General features: G+C 48.9%; 1 long non-coding RNA gene across 1 annotated transcript; it reads right to left on the bottom strand.

The window, feature by feature from the left end:
• Positions 1 to 11,546: 11,546 nt before the first annotated feature.
• On the bottom strand, positions 11,547 to 14,304 carry LOC144584969 (uncharacterized). The gene is made up of 2 exons (XR_013539468.1): positions 12,480 to 14,304; positions 11,547 to 12,112 (listed from the first exon to the last, which is right to left on the bottom strand). It is a non-coding gene; the product is annotated as an uncharacterized LOC144584969 (long non-coding RNA).
• Positions 14,305 to 14,409: the final 105 nt, after the last annotated feature.

The raw sequence follows: 14,409 nt of genomic DNA, 5'->3' as shown, positions 1-14,409 counted from the left end.
CCTTCCCTCCCCAGGATGGAATCTATGCCCCTCCCCCCCTTTTTTTCTCAACAGCGATTCGTTTCGTTTAGTCCTTTAGTCGCGTCCGACTCTTCGTGACCCCCCCCCATGGACCAGCGCACATGCCAGGCCCTCCTGTCTTCTTCCACCGCCTCCCGGGGTCGGGTCAAGTTCATGTTGGTCTCTTCGATGACCCTGTCCATCCATCTCGTCCTCTGTCGTCCCCCTTCTCCTCTTGCCTTCACACTTTCCCAACATTAAGGTCTTTTCCAAGGAATCTTCTCTTCTCATGAGATGGCCAAAGTACTGGAGCCTCAGCTTCAGGATCTGTCCTTCCAGTGAGCACTCGGGGTTGATTTCCTTCAGAATGGATAGGTTTGTTCCAGTGGTGGGATTCAAATAAATTAACAACAGGTTCTATGCCAGGACACACACACCCAACTACCACATTTTGTTGCCCATCCTCAAACCCAGGTCGGGGGGGCATTCGGTTTCGGACGACGCCTCCCCAAATCCCAGGCTGCCAGGGTGCTTTGGGGCGCATGGAAACTAATGTAAAGCTGGTTAATCCGTACTCTACCACTAGGGAGAGATTTTTCTTCTTCTTTTGACCTAAGATGAATTTAGGTTAAAAAAAAGGGCAGGAAAGGGGTTCTTTTCGTTCTTAAGTCGCGGCTCCGTTCGCAAGTCGAAGCAACTTTTTGTAAATGGAGCCATTTGTAACTCGAATCGTTCACAAGTGGAGACGTTCGTAAGTCGAGGTACCCCTGTTGGGGCTTCTGGCCTGAAGCAGGACATAGCTAGCACAAGCATTTGGTGTAGATCTGGTAAGAAGAAAGACCACATCTGTTTTCTGCCATGTTCCAAGCCATCACTTTGGATATATTCATTTCATATTCAAAGGGGGACCCAAATAGTCTGTACAACATAATGGACCAGAACTAGCAGATGTTGAAGATTTTTGCATAATAACTATGAATCCACTTGTGGGGCTGAACAGAACCCAGGCTTGTATAAAACAATGGACAATCATTTGGCATAGGTTCTCAAGGAAATGTGAAATTGAGGGTTTGTAGCTAATGTAGCTCGTTACCCCAATTTTTCTACCAAATGGTCAAGTATCTGCCTGTTTAAAGTCAATAATTATTCAAAATCTGGTCTTAAAGGAAAAGGATTAAAGTTACAGTCATTCCCATGCAACATATCACATCCCCACTCCCATTAAGCACGGAAACCCACTTTAAACTTACTGAAACCAGAGTATATACCAGGAAAACAAATCCTAGACACTTTAGGGCAGAAGAAGCTGATTAACTAAATCTTAAATATAAATAGAGATCAGCAGTGCCTAGTACAGTATTCATATACCACGCTAACATGCTTTGAATGCTCTACTTCAATGGTTCTCAACCGTGGTTCCCCAGATGTTCTTGGACTACAACTCCGAGAAATCTGGGCCAGCACGGCTAATGGTGAAAGCTTCTGGGAATTTTAGTACATCTGGGGACCCAAGGTTGGGAATCATTGCTCTACTTGATAAATTTGTGCAAGAGTTTGTTTTATATATAAAGCAAAACTGTTACATATTTTAAAGGGATTTTTTCCTCATGATCATACATCATTCATGGACTAAGTACACAAACAAAAATTGTTGATAACATATAATTATTTTAAACCTACGCTTGCAGCTTCTCCTGCAATAAAGAGGTTTTGGCCCTTGAAAGAGTTTGGCTATTTTATTATACGTTACATTAGGCATCCTTCAGTCTCAAAAGACTATGGTAACGTGCTCTGTATGGAGGACTTGGAACAGCATCTAGTATGGCTGAGGAGGCCAATTCGATGCTGTATGCGAAGCTGGAGTGTCCTCTCCAGAGCACGAAGCCTGGGTAAAGTAATATGGAGGATAGGCTGTTACCCAAGCAGCAGATCCCCCCTCTCCACGTTGCTGGAATGGTCCAATGGAAAGGCAAGAGCCAATACAACTGGTTCCAGCGACGTCGCGGGAGTTGGCAGAACGACACGAACTGCCTCCGGGACTCCAGCTCTGGATTTTGCCTCGAGGTTACCTCCTGAAGCCTTTTCCATAAGTGCGAGTGGTTGGATTATTGAAATTATTCAGTCTTACTCTGTGACTAACAGACCACAGCCACTTTGCCCACCCCCTGTATCCCTGCCTGGTCGTGGGGCCATTTATGCCTCTGTCAGCCCTTCTGTCTCACTCTTTTGTCTGAGAAAGTGGACTAGATCCAAGAAGCTCATGTTAAAAGGGAGGAATTCTTTGTCTCATCTGTTAATAGCTGCCTTAGGCCCCCTATGAGACAAAAGGCAGCACATAAATAATATAAATAAAATAGGTGAAATAATTTTTTTCCCCGTTTTTGTTTTATTTGTTTTGTCAAATATGTTCCCACCAACTAATAAAAGCTACTTCTTCAAACAACTCACCCAACCTCTTTCCTTCCTCCCAGGGTTCAGGTAGGGAACCGGGTGGGGCAGGGAAGAAAAACTGAACTTGGAAGTTCTCAGTTACCGGGAGTGCAGTTACTTGTAACTAGTTACAGTACCTCATCCCTTCCTTCTAGTCTCCACCGTGGGAGAAACCCATGCAGGATCTCGCCTTGCGGGGGAGCTGAATGGCTTGTCCGGGAGGAAACGGCCAGGGGGAGAGGACAGGGCAGAAGGGACGGCGAGAGAGATAGAGGCGGAGGAGGGGGAAAAGAGGCACTCCTGAGGAAAGAGCGGAGGAGAAAAGCCACGCTAGGCAGAGAAAAGACGCAGGACAGCGGAAGGAGCGGCCGAGGGACTCTTCAGAGTGGAACACATGGCCTGGAACGGAGGGGCTTCACTCCAGCCGCTCCCGCCGCCCTCCCTTCCCGGCTCTCGGCTTTGCCGACAGAGGAGGAGGAAGCGGGAAGCGAGAGAGAGAAAATATAAAAGGGATAAAGAGGGGAGGCGAAACCTTCGCCATAGGCGAGAAGTCCCTTGGAAAGCAGGAAGGGAGAGAATCTCGCTCCCCCGAGCGGCTCCAGAGAGAAAGGAGTGAAACAAAAATGCGTAATAAGCATTTCCCACCTTTTCAGATGCTTCTACTGCTTGTTCATGAGCTGTTTCTTTTTTTAAAAAAAAAAAATTATTATCCAAATTCTACTGCACTAGGCTGTAGCCTCACCCACCAAATGAAGCTCCCAACTATAGTGCCGGATTAAAAGATGCCTTGCTCTACACTTAAGTTTACTTTCTATGTTCACTCTGAAATTAAACATTGAAAGGTCACAATTTTAGGCTGCACCCTTTTAAAAGATCTGTTACTGCTTATCTGCAGCACACATGACATCAAAAGGGAGAAGGAAAAGAAAAAAAACCCACACAACCCAATTCACTGGCTTGCAAATTTCCTCCTGCAGCACCAGCGATGTCAACTCCCAGCTGCACAAACCAAGAAGCACCCGCTGACACCACTTTTTTTCTTCCCCCTGGCTTTGACCATATATACAGTTATTTAACTCTTGCTCCTGCCGCGCGCATAGAAGGAGTGGCTTCTTGCCGAACAGCCGTCTCCCCACTCCGGAAAGGGGTGAGAAGACGGGGTGGGAGCTCCCTGTTGGGGTGCTCCGAGGAGAGGAAGGGGAACCCTGGGCGCTCCAGGAGGGGTCCCTCGGGAGACGGAGGGGGCGAGGGGGGCTCTCCCCTGCGCTGCGGACTGGCGGCGGCGGCAGAAGCGACAAAGGGGTTACCGGCAGAGCAGCCCCGGACCCTCCTCCTTGCGCTCTCTGCCCACCGTGCCCGCACCGCACTAGTTCCTGCGCGCACCGACTGAGTGTGCTCCCCCAGCCGGTCAGGCACTTGGAGGAGAGTGGAGGCAAGGTGAGGCGCGGGCGGAGCGGAGCCGGAGGCAGTGGCCATGGCCGGAGGGCGTGCGCAGGGCAGGGCGAGCGCGAGGGAGCCCTCAGCCCAGTGGTGGATTTCAGCAGGCCAGCAAAGGGTTCTGCAGAACTGATAATAAATTAGGTACCGGTTCTGTAGAACCGGCGCGAACCGGCTGAATCCCACCACTGGGTCCTGGGCAAACAGATGATCTTCTTTCTCCAGCTGGGAGATGAGCGCAGGTCTATAGACTTGACTGGGAACAAAAAAGGCAGTATGGTTACTGTTGAAATGCAAAAATATGGCTCCCAGCTTCCTTTTCAGGGACCACAACAATGACAGTGGCAGGACATGGGGCCAAGAAAGAGGTGATGCCCTCTACCTGTAGCACATGCTTGGCTATAGGGTGTCCCCGGGAAAGGCCAAAAGCAGGACACGGACGGGTTCTGGAATAAGGCCCAGGAAGACCCAGCTTCTTTCCATATCGATGAGCCTTTAGCATGTGGTACCTTGGCCTCATTTCCAATCCTTTTTTTTTCCCAGGTTCCATGATCTGAAACAGCAAATCCTAATAAGGATGCCCAGGGCACATGGGAAATTCCCCCAATGACCCCAGAGATAGTTATCTCGGTGCTGTTTTGCAGAAATGCCAAGGAAAGCAATTCAGTAAGATTAAGGTGGCATTACGGCCTCTAGAGGCGCAAGCCACGATGGTCTTCTGTCAGAGGTCCTCTCATTGTGGATTCCTTCATCGATAGGATGTTGGATTAAATGAGCCGAAAGGTCTGCTTGCATCACTAATTATGATTCTGCATTTCAAGTGGATTCATCACACGTATTGCGTGTAGGAGAAAGAAGAAATTGATACAGTATGCTCTGTCCATAATTATATGGTGTGACAAACCCAGACCTACTGGGATATGCCACACGTTAACTAAGCTGCCACCAACCATTCCCTGTAAGAAGTCACACAGACCAGGGATGGATTTTTAACCAATAAAAGAATAAGGTTTATTTAAAACAACACACAGGGAAAATAAAATGAACAAGTGAATAAGATATAGTAACGTGGCTTAGTCTCATTCATACATGCACACAGTTTGGTTCACACAGAACACTTAACTTGAAGCACAGACCCTGAACCTATCAGTTCTGGCTAACCAACAGACACCTGAACCTATCAGGTTGGTACTCTGACACACAGTAGTACCCTGTCTGACACACAGACTCCCACACCAGCTTCTTCTTCCCAGCTGCTGCTTCTTCACATCCCAGCGTCTGCTGAACTTCACCACACACGCTCCACATATATATACAGTACAGCCCCTCCTCCTGATGTCCCGCCTTCCACTCCCCATAGGATGGAACTTTCCCTCCAAACCCATGACAGACAGGTAACATCAGTGCTGTATGTAACACCTCCCCTCTTTATAAGTTGTTTTGTAGGGGGAAAGCTAAGGTGCTTTTTCCCAAAAAAACAACCTGGATAAAACACACAACAACAGTTATACATACCATATCATACTTACTTATACTTACATTCTAAGTTAACCATAGCAATTAGGCATTTAAACATTTACCATATACATTACATCAATTTACCTTTATTCATACAAACCAAGTTCAAAAAACCAGGTACATTTAACCTTTTGTCATCAATATATATACATAGTCCATGTTCTTTCGCCGTCTTCAATCTTCAGGTCTTCTTGACAAGGCGTCAGCAACACAGTTCACTGACCCTCTGACCACCTTCACTTCAAAGTCATAGTCCTGCAGATTTAAAGCCCACCTCATAAGTTTGCTATTGTGGGTTTTCATTGTCTTTAACCATTGCAGTGGTGAATGGTCAGTGCACAGAACAAAATGTCTTCCCCAGATGTAGGGCTTGGCCTTCTGGATCGCGTAGACTATGGCCAAACACTCCTTCTCCACGGTTGCCAAATGTCTCTCACCTTTTTGAAGTTTCCTACTCAGGTAGGACACTGGATGCTGGTCACCATTCTCATCCTCCTGGCAAAGAACTGCTCCTACCCCGCTGTTAGACGCATCGGTGTAGACGATGAACTCCCTGTCGAAGTCTGGAGCACGCAGCACTGGATAGTTGATGAGCGCCTGCTTCAACCTCTGGAACGCCTCCTCACAGTCGCTGGTCCACGGGATGCGGTCATCAGCCGTCTTCCTTGTCAGATCGGTCAGCGGAGCCGCAATCTCGCTAAACCTCGGGATGAACTTTCTGTAGTAGCCCACCAACCCAAGAAATGATTTGATTTTTTTCTTGGTGTTGGGTCTGGGCCAATCACGAACTGCTTCTATTTTGGCCTCTAGGGGTTTTATCACTCCTCCCCCTACCATGTGACCCAAGTATGTTATTTCTGGGCTACCCAGCTGCAGTTTGTTTTCTTTGCAGGGCCTGGGCCAAAGCACTCCCTCCCCTGGGTTAAAGTGCCTCTCCCTGGCTTCCTGGTCATCCCAAACTTTCTTTCTGACCTTTTGAGCTTGCAGGGTCTCTGCTGCTAGCTCTAGGTTTCTCTTTAGGTCATTCCTTAAAGAGTCTATATCTGTCACAACATCTTGTGGGTCATCCTGGGTGATCTGCTCCCAATCCTGTTTGATCAAATCAAGGGGCCCTTTCACCCTTCTCCCAAATAAAAGTTCAAATGGACTGAACCCGGCACTGGCTTGTGGCACTGATCGACAAGCAAACAAAAGGGATTGCAGCCTCTGGTCCCAACCGCCTGGATTCTCTGCCAAGTAAGCCCTAATCATGCGCATTAGAGTCCCATTGAACCTCTCAGTTAACCCATTACTTTCAGGGCGATAGGCAGTGGTTTCCTTGTGCTTAATTCCACAGATTTGCCATAAGCGTTTCATGAGCTTTGATGTGAACGATGCGCCCAAATCTGTGATTATTTCTGAGGCAAATCCCATCCTGGACATATACCCCACCAAGGCATCTGCCACTGTGTTAGTTTCAATGTTAGTCAAGGGTATGGCTTCAGGGTACCTCGTGGCATGGTCCACAATGGTGAGAATGAACCTATTCCCCCTCTTTGTGGCCTTGGGCAAAGGTCCCACAATATCCACCCCTATGCATTTGAACGGAGTGTCAATCACAGGCAAAGGGCACAACTTTGCTTTGGTCCTGTCGCGGCTATTCCCCTGCCTTTGACACACATCACATTGTTTACAGAACTCCCTGATCTGCTTCCCTATGTCAGGCCAGTAAAAATTCTGTGTGATTCTCTGCTGTGTTTTGTTCACCCCTAAGTGTGCAGCAAACATGTCAGAGTGCCCCCTTTGTAAGATCATGGGGCGATACTTTTCAGGTACCACCAGCTGACTTCTGATCCCATCTCCCCCTTTTGAGATATTCCTCAGGGTCTCTCTATATAAAATCCCCTTTTTCTCCAGAAATCTCACTGGGGTTTCAGGTGTTAGCTGGGCGTCAGTCACCTGTTCAAAACACTTTTGGAGAGTGGCGTCTGCCTTTTGCTCTTGTCCAAATCGGCTGTCTGTGGTTAAGGTTTCCACCACAGCTTCTGAACTTCCCCCACCTGCTTCCGTCTCTGGCTCATCATTACCCCCTTGAACTGTCCCCGTGGTGGCTTGTGAACGTGTAATCACTAGCACCCATTTCACATGTTCAGCCAGGTCATTTCCCACGAGCACGGCTGCTGGCAGAGTCGATGAAATTGCTAGCCGCCAAACTCCCCTCCAGCCTTGAAAGTTGACAGGTACCTCCGCGACTGGCAGAGAGATTACCTGCCCGTCAATCCCTGCCACCTTCATGCTCTCATTTGGGATTACATACTCCCTAGGAATAATATCTGGATGGCACAGGGTCACCTGAGAACAAGTGTCCCTCAGCCCCCGATACTGATGGCCAAGTATTCCTACGTCCACCCCTGCGGTTTCAAACAACTGAGAATCTGTTCTCACCAGTAGGCAGCGCCTGACCTCTACAAGAGGACCATTTTCCTCAGCCTGATCAGCAGATGTAGCTGTTCCAGATTGAGTAGCCATGGCAACAGGCTCCCTCAGTGACAATGAGCCTTGCTCTTTCTGGACACAGAACACAGCTTTTGGCTTGGTCCCACTCGAATCCTGAGGCACAATTCCTTTTAGCTGCTTTAATTTCTCACACTCTGAGATTAGATGGCCCTTTCCCTGACAGAAATAACATTTTCCGCTATATTTTGAGTCTTTCTCATCTTGTTTTGGTTTTCCCTCCAAAATCTGAGGTCTTGGTTTCATGTCTGAGGGCTTCCCTTCACCATGGGCCCCTCCCCCTTGCTGGCTTTTCCCTTTTATTCTCAAATCCAGCTCCTTTTGCTTGGCCTCAAACTCAGCCCTGATCTGTAAAATTTCTTCCTCAGCCCTAGCTTTTATCTCTTTTACTTTTTCTTCAGTCTTATCTCTGATTTCTTTTAATTTAATGTCTTTTTGCTGAGTATATTTTTCAAGATCTTGCTCACTTTGTCTGACCTGAGCCTCATACTTTTCCTTCTTTGACATTTCTTCAACTGATAAATTGTTAATACACTTATTTAGGAAATCCAATTCCAATTGTACCATTCTAATTTGGTGTTTCAGTTCCATCTCTTTTATCCTCATGGCCATTCCCCTTTTCTTGGCATCTGCCTCTGCCTGACAGATTTCAGCTGTTTCTCTGGCCTCTATTTCAAATTGCCTCATCCTCAGTTCATGCTGTTGGGCTATGAGCATTTTCCTGAGTTCTGGGTTCTGTTCTCCTGTGCTGTCACCCTGCACTGAGCCAAATTCATCCTCAGAACCTTGGTCTACCTGGGGGTCTTTCACTTCACCCATTTCTGCCACTTGGCTTCGAGTCAAGGGCATAATCCCCCCCTCAGAACAGGCTGCTTTCAAAAGTCAAGCCTCAAAATAAAGCGACCACTTTTTTTTTTCTTTTGCCTCAGAACCAGCTCTCCCTATAGATTGCTGCTGTCCTTCAGCACTACTTGCAACAGTTGCAAGCTAGAGTCTACCCCCCTCTGCTGGGCCTCTCAGCAGACAAGCTAGCTCACTGCTATTTCACAGTTTTGCCTCAGCTTTTTCCCGCCAAAACAGGCTGCCTCAGAGCACCCTAATCTAGTCTCCCCAGTTGGCACGTTCTTCTACTAGCGCACCTCCCCGTGAGGTACACCTAGAAGATTACCTACGCGCCTCAGATTGTCCCTGACTAGACCCCCCTTGCTCTGGGCACACTTGCCAAGGCTTTGCTGGACCGCTGGACAACTGGACCAGTCGTATCCCACACGCTGGACACCAATCAATGTGACAAACCCAGACCTACTGGGATATGCCACACGTTAACTAAGCTGCCACCAACCATTCCCTGTAAGAAGTCACACAGACCAGGGATGGATTTTTAACCAATAAAAGAATAAGGTTTATTTAAAACAACACACAGGGAAAATAAAATGAACAAGTGAATAAGATATAGTAACGTGGCTTAGTCTCATTCATACATGCACACAGTTTGGTTCACACAGAACACTTAACTTGAAGCACAGACCCTGAACCTATCAGTTCTGGCTAACCAACAGACACCTGAACCTATCAGGTTGGTACTCTGACACACAGTAGTACCCTGTCTGACACACAGACTCCCACACCAGCTTCTTCTTCCCAGCTGCTGCTTCTTCACATCCCAGCGTCTGCTGAACTTCACCACACACGCTCCACATATATATACAGTACAGCCCCTCCTCCTGATGTCCCGCCTTCCACTCCCCATAGGATGGAACTTTCCCTCCAAACCCATGACAGACAGGTAACATCAGTGCTGTATGTAACATATGGTACTCATTTGCTGTTAACTTTGTATATCCTTTCATCTTCATCCCAACAAAAAAGCGATTTACAAGATGAAAGTATTCGACCTTGTAGCCTGTCCATGCTGTTCCTTTGTCTTCAAGCTCAGCCGGAACCTTGTTGCCACAGCAGTCTTGTATCTGGGTTGTTTTTTGTTTTGTTTTTGCTCATTTCATCATTAAAACGTCCAGACTGGATGGAATCCTCAGCCCTTTTTGCCAACAGGAACAGGGAATTGTGCTGTGTATGAAACAAGCCAAAGTGCCATTCCACAGGCTGGTCAGGAATCTAGTTCACAGGCCTTACCTCTAGGCCAGTTCAGTCCACCTGTCCAGGGACCTTTTGCCCAGGGTACCCTTTTGACTTAAAAGTTGCACTCGATCAACACATGCATAAATGGATTTGCCAAGGGCTTGCAACATGTCATCAGGAGGTTTGGGCTGAGGAGTCAGCAATATGCTGATGACACTCAGCTCTACCTCTTGTTTTCTACCAATCCAGGTGAGGCGGTTTCTGTGCTGAACTCGTGTCTGGACCTGATAATGGACTGGATGAAGGTTAATAAATTGAAATTCAATCCAGACAAGACGGAAGTGCTGTTAGTGGGTGCTTTGCCGGACAGGTTGGAGGGATATTTCCCTGTCCTGAATGGGGTTACACTCCCCCTAAGGGACAGGGTCAGCAGCCTGGGGGTGCTCCTGGACCCCAGTCTAACTCTGGAAGCCCAGGTGGACTCGGTGGCCAGGGGCGCCTTCCTTCAGCTGTGGAAATTGTACCAGCTACGGCCCTACCTGGACAAGCGGAGTCTCATGACAGTTACACACGCACTGGTAACATCTCGTATAGATTATTGCAATGCGCTATATGTGGGGCTGCCTTTGAAAATGGTCCAGCAACGCAACTGGTCCAGAATTGAGCTGCGCGGCTGGTGAGTGGTGGGGCTGCTAGAGAACACATCAATGTAACTGTTTAAGTTACATTGTTTACCAGTTGCTGCCCGGGCCCAATTCAAAGTGCTTGTTTTGACATATAAAGCCCTAAATGGCTTGGGCCCTGGATACCTGAAGGACCGCCTCCTTCCATATGAACCTACCCAGCAGTTAAGATCTAGCCAGGGGGCCCTTTTGAAAGAGCCGTCCCTCAAGGAGGTAAGAGGAAGGGCTTGTAGACAAAGGGCCTTTTCGGCAGCTGCCCCCAGATTTTGGAATGCCCTCCCAACTGAGATTCGTCTGGCGCCGATGTTGATGACATTTCAGCTCCAGGTTAAAACCTTCCTGTTCCAGAAGAGTTTTAATTGAAATAATATGAACTGTGGGTCCGGATGGCAATTTTTAGAGTATTTATTTTAATTGTATTTTAATCATCTTATCTTTTATTGTATTTTAATTGTATTTTAATTGTTGTAAGCCTTATTTCAGGGATTTTCCCACAGGAAACACTTGTAGTCCAGGTAGGTAAGGTAGGAGATGAAGCTTAGGAAGAGGGTGAAAACGGCTGTCTGGAATCATGGATTCATCATCCGTTGCTTTTTTCTTTCTTTAAATCATTAGCTAGCCTAATCAAAAAAGGACAGAAAGAAAACCTAGCTGCCCAAATGGGAATCCAGTACCATTTTGCTAAAAATGCTGTAGGTGGAGGTGAACTTGATCTGAGGAAGCTCTTGAAAATCAATACAGTACTGGGGAACCCTTACAGACGTCCCTAATGATAGGTGATCATTTTGTTAATTGCCGTAATGTTCTTACCTTGTGAATCTTCTAATGAGGAAACACTTTCAATATTTGATTTGCATACAGTGGCAGGATGTGACTAATCTTCGGAAAAGCAGACGCAGATTCCAATTTGTCTCCTAATTCGATATTTATTTATTTATTTATTGTATTTATACCCCGCCTATCTAGTCATTTCGACCACTCTAGGCGGCTTACAACATAAAGCATAGTAAGTTAAAAAAAATTATAACAATTAATTAATTAAATGATTCAGCAAGATGGGAAAAATACAAAATGAATCAAATAAAGAGAGAAAAAAGGAAGCCCCACGTAGAGCGCATTACAGTAGTCTAATCTAGAAATTATGAGCGCATGTACTAAGGTAGTGAGCGCCCCCATGTCTAGGTAAGGTCGCAGCCAGGCAATCCGCCAAAGGTGGAAAAAGGCAGTGTGGACTACCGATGCCACCTGCGTTTCCATGGTGAGCATCGGGTCCAGGTGTACTCCCAGGCTGCGGATCCCACTCTTCATGGCCAGGGCCACCCCCCCAAACATGAGGGAGTTTCCCAAGCCACCATCCACAGGGCCACCCACCCTCAAAACTTCCGTCTTGTCCGGGTTCAGCCTCAGCCCGTTCTCCTGCATCCATTGCTGTACGGCCCCCAGGCAGCGCTGGAGGGACAGGACGGCATCACCTGCAGTTGGTGAAAAGGAAATATAGAGCTGGGTATCATCAGCATATTGATGACATGATACTCCACACCCCCTGATGACCCCACCCAGCAGCCTCACATAGATGTTAAACAGCATTGGGGAGATGATCGACCCCTGTGGAACCCCACAATTGAGATTCCACGGGGCCAAAATACTCTCCCCAAGCTGCACTCTCTGGAGGCGGTCCTCCAAGAAGGAACGGAACCAGGCCAAAGCCAAGCCACCGATACCCAACTCAGAGAGCCTCCCCAGGAGGATACCGTGGTCGACGGTATTGAAGGCCGCTGAGATGTCAAGGAGGACCATATGGCTGAAATGGAGGATTATACAATGCTGGGCATCACTCACCAAGAAGTGCCCGTGTCCTTTACTCTCATGGCCTGAGCTTGGCATGAGTGGCACCATTTTGAATGGAGCAGAATATTTTCCTAGAAAGCACCAGAATCTGTTAATTTGCAAATGCTTGCCATGCCTTTCTGCTCCTCTTTCTTCTCTTTCCCAAAGAACTGGAAAAAAAAAGAACTGAGTGGCTAAAGGTTACCTGTTTTTTCTCCCCTCCTGTTCCTTTCTTTGCCCCGAACTCCATCACCTTGTCTTCTGCCCCACTGATGATCCCTTGCCATAATTCCTGGTCTCTTTGCAGAGATGGGGGGGGAAAGGGACCCCCTTTTTATGGGTGGATTGGTCTTCTAGAAGGACTCGTCCAAGTCCCATGTTTGAGTCAAAGTCCTTGAATCCAAAGTCTGAGTCCTTGGAAACAAGTTTGGGGCCCTATTAAAAACAAGTTTTTTTTCCCCTCAGAAAAAGGGGAGAGGTTGGGTGGGTTCTGAGTTGAGCTTGAATGATTGGGAAAGAAACCGCCCAGAAACCCGGTCCAGTTTGAGTGGAGTCACTGGTCCTTCTCCACAGTGAGTTCCCTCTCCACTCCTGGCCTCCTTTCTGGGGGGGGGCTTTCCCCCCAAACTCCTAGATGTCAATGCCCCCCCCAAAGCCCAGGGCTGGCCCACGTCTCCTTCGTACCACAACTCTCCCGCTCAGCCTCGTCCCTGGGGGGAGAGGGATTTCTTCTCTTGCCCCATTCAAAAGTGTGGGGAAGGAGGAGACGGTTGGGACCGGAGGAAAAGCCTCATCCTGTTGAACTTCTGCCTGTCACAGAAGACTTTAGAAGGGCAGGGTGGGGACGTGAGGACACACAGATAAGAGGCGGGTACGAGTGAACCCCTGAACCCGACAGAGAACGCATTCACCCCCCCCCCCCGTTCCTCTCTCTCTCTCTCTCTTCCCCCCCCACAGAGGAATTTTTAAAAAATGAGCGGCTACTAAAACTCGCCCAACCGCCTTCCTGAGGCGAGACGTTCTAGCCGCCTTCTCCACTGCGCAGGCGCCACAGAACCCCCCCCCCACCTGGCTCACCCACGCCCCCTCTGTGGGGGGAAGAAGAGTGCATGCGCGGGAGGGAGACCGAGCCAGGGAGGGGACCTCCCGCGTGCGCAGAGACGAGCCGTGGGTGGGGCTTGGAGGGCAGCCTGTCCGTCACTCTGAGGGGGAAGAAACGGGGGTTCTTGCCCAGCCAGCCTTCCACAGCCACAGCCCCTCCCCCGTCCCACTCCCAGTCTGCAGCCCAGGGAAGAACAATGGGTACCCAATGAGAACTCGGTCCTCCTGCGTGTCACCCGTTACCACGAGGGGGGTTGCCTGGCAACCCGGCGACGGTCAGGGGAGAGATTTTGGCTCCGCCCAGAAGACAAGGCAGACCCAATGAGAGCTCGATCCTGCTCTTGTTCCTTTCGCGTCACCTGTCTCCGGGCAGAAGCCCCTCCCTCTGGAAGGCTGGCTGGGCAAGAACCCCCCTTTCTTCCCCCTCAGAGTGACGGACAGGCTGCCCTCCAAGCCCCCCCAGGGCTTCTCTCTGCGCACGCGCAAGATCCCCTCACTAGCTGCTCGGCTCGGTCTCCCTCCCACGCATGCGCTCCTCTTCCCCCCACAGAGGGGGCGTGGGTGAGCCAGGTGGGGGAGGGGGGCTGTGGCGCATGCGCAGTTGAGAAAGCGGCCCGAACGTCTCACCCCCCCCCAGGAAGGGGGTTGGGCGAGTTTTAGGAGCCGCTCATTTTAAAAAATTCCTCCCTCCGGAGAGAGTTAAAAATATCTTTTCTGCCGCCCCCCCCCCTGTTCAGGCTCCGCCCCTTCCGCTCTGCCTCCCCTCCCCCCACCCTCTATGTCCTCCCCCTCCCCTCCCCCATCGCCCCCCTTTCCATTCAGGGGAAAAAAGGGGGAGGAA

This window comes from Pogona vitticeps, chromosome W (genome assembly GCF_051106095.1).
Source record: "Pogona vitticeps strain Pit_001003342236 chromosome W, PviZW2.1, whole genome shotgun sequence".
Lineage (NCBI taxonomy): Eukaryota > Metazoa > Chordata > Lepidosauria > Squamata > Agamidae > Pogona > Pogona vitticeps.
Note: the sequence above shows the minus strand (reverse complement) of the source record. Positions and strands in the feature narration are given on the sequence as shown.